Source organism: Pongo pygmaeus, chromosome 8 (assembly GCF_028885625.2).
Source record: "Pongo pygmaeus isolate AG05252 chromosome 8, NHGRI_mPonPyg2-v2.0_pri, whole genome shotgun sequence".
Taxonomy (NCBI): Eukaryota; Metazoa; Chordata; class Mammalia; order Primates; family Hominidae; genus Pongo; species Pongo pygmaeus.
Genome location: NC_072381.2, coordinates 127,953,349 through 127,956,135, shown reverse-complemented (window position 1 = coordinate 127,956,135; position 2,787 = coordinate 127,953,349).

The window sequence follows — 2,787 nt, the reverse complement described above, 5'->3', positions numbered from 1 at the left end:
TATTGCTGCCAGGAAATGATTAAATAATCTGGATTACAACACACATTTACAAAACTTGCCAAAGGGTGACAGTTTTGTAAAAACAAGAGGAAGACAGTCCTTGGCTTTTTATCATATTATTGATTTGAAAAAATGGCATCAGGCTTAAGGAACATCTCCCATAGTCTCTGCCGAAGACTTGCCACCTACTGACTGGCGGGCTGGTCACTCAGGAACTCTTTCTAGGGCAGGGCTTCCCGCCTAGAATTTTTGCAGGAACTTAAAGAATAAAAGACTCAAAACAACACTAAAGATTACGATAGAATTTTCATGCTGCCTATGAAAGCATCCACAGTTAGCGTGATATTCCCTTGACTGCTGTTTACGAGCATATCCCTGGTCAGGAATGTTTATTGCCCTGTCTGGACTCTTTTATATACTCACGTTCACATCTGGCTCAGGCTCAATTGTACACTAAGCCTCTTAACTCTTCCTCGGAAGAAAGGTCAGGAGAAAAGCTACTTCACTTCAAATGTCCTGCTTCATTCAATGAGCCTGTGATGAACACTATCAGAACAATATGTATCATTTATTTTAACAAAAGGTATTTCATACGTTGATCCAAATCCATTGACCATCTTGAGAAGAATTCATAACACATCAAGATGCCATGGCCCAACACTTGAGAACCACGGTCCTAGGGTCTCGCCATCCTTACATCCTTTCTGATGCTTCATAACACACAACATTTTGCTTTAGTTTAAACTAGCTCCTGGAAGAGAAATGAAGAGTTAATCCGCATCATCCATTCACTAATAAATTATAGAATACCTACTCCATGTCAGGTCTTGGCCCAGGCATTGAGAGTCAACATGAATAAAATAAGGTCCCTGCTCTTGAAGAGCTTATGATGCAGGTGGGGAGACCTAGGCAAGCAGGTAATAACAACACAGTGCAATCAGGTAACCAAAGAGGCCATGAGGGCACCTAGGCGAGTCCCCTTGCTGGAGAGAGTGGCACAGAATAAGAGCATCAAGTCCTGAAGGCAGTAGCTGGGCCAAGTCATGAAAGAAGAGTAGGCAGAAAGGAGGTGGGGGGCAGGTAGTGACAATGGGGACAGCATTGGGGCAGAAGGTTTAGCATGTGCAGGACATAAAGATAGCAGCAAGCACCAGACACTGGGAGGATTGTGAGTGCAGAAGAAAGTCTAGGAAGTGAGTGGTGAGAGATGAGGCGGCAGAAGCCATCAGGAACCACGCACAGCCTTGTGTGCACCCTGAACAAGGAGAGACACACATGCCTGGCCCTACAAGGAGGCTTAGCTTCATCTCTACAGCAGTTCTTCATGGATCTGGAGGCTCAAAATAGCCTACTTCTTTGTCTTATCTTCTTGGGGCTTTGAATCAATTCTTTAGCCTTTTGTCTTGTATTTCCAGCTGCCATGGGAAGATTCCCATGGCCTAAAGCACAGACTTCCAAGTTTGACATTCCAGGTGTTACACCAACTCCTCCAGGCAGCCCACCTGCCTCTCTGTAGACTTTCTTCTCCTACCCACCTGTGTCCTAGTAACAGAACTTACTCTTCTCCAGCTCTTTTCAATTGCTTGCAGCAGCCTAGCTCTACCTCTGTAACCACATTCACTGTCCAGGACTCACCTCGAGCTGCCCCCTTTGGTGGAGCATGAGAAAATGTTTTGCCAATAATTTGGCATTTTCTATGCGCCACCTGGCATTGTCAATTTCTTCTCATATGTTTACTTCTCATGTCCTGAGCTCCTGGAGGTGGCGAATGTGCTCTGAAAGACACATTCTACATTTCAAAAAGTCAGTTGGGTTAGTATGGATCAGAGCCTGAGTTGTGCTCTCTCGTTGTTAAATGGGAGCACCTTGGTTGTTAGACAGTGGTAGAGGCTAACCCCAAACTGAGACGTCTTGACCTAACAGATAAGTGCAGGACACCTGAAAAGGACTCACTTCCTCCCAGTGAGATTCCAACTATTTAATGCTGGTTCCTCCACTGTCAAGATCATCTCCAGGCCTGGTGACCCAGAGATCTTGGGTCACTGAATGGAAAACATGAAGACTATTTACCTCTGAAAGTGGCAATGTACATTTTTGAGGTGACCTTCCTCTTTTTCTGTATAGATTTTGGTATTGTTCAAATCTATGGCACATATACAACATACATTCATAAGAAAAACAATTATTGAAGTTTTTGATTGCAAAATAATCAAGAAGCTCATAAAAATGATGCCATAGTTGGATGATGTAGGAGGTTGTTTGTTACTCCCAAATACCTCAGCACCTGGGGTACAGAGATGAGTAAAAAAAAAAAAAGAATATCAATCCTGCCATTTTAGAGATCAGTGTGCATGCATGTGTGAGTGGCTGTGTGCACATGTGGGGCTTTTTAATGAATGGTCAAAAGGGGGGTGTAAAGGAAGAGAGGAAGACTAAGAAAGAACATGTAAGAAGAAGAAACACCTGCAAAGACCAGGATATGGAAGGATATGGAAGTCCTTCCTCTAGCCCTTGAGAGAAACACTCATTTCTTGAAGCAGGAAAAGGCCCAAGAAGGATGAAGTCTCAAAGTTTTTGGAGGAAGTTCTTAGGAAAAGGAATTGATTCTCCTTGTTGTACCTCCAGAGAGGAGAACTGGAAGTAACACCAGGTGGATGCTGCAGAAAAGTAAAATACAACGCATCCTGGGAAGGTGCGTTCTCCCAGGTCAAGAGTTTCCAGGGGGCTGTGTGGAGCACAAGCTCCCAGTCCCGTGAAGTGTTGGAACCACATGTGAAGGCCATCCAG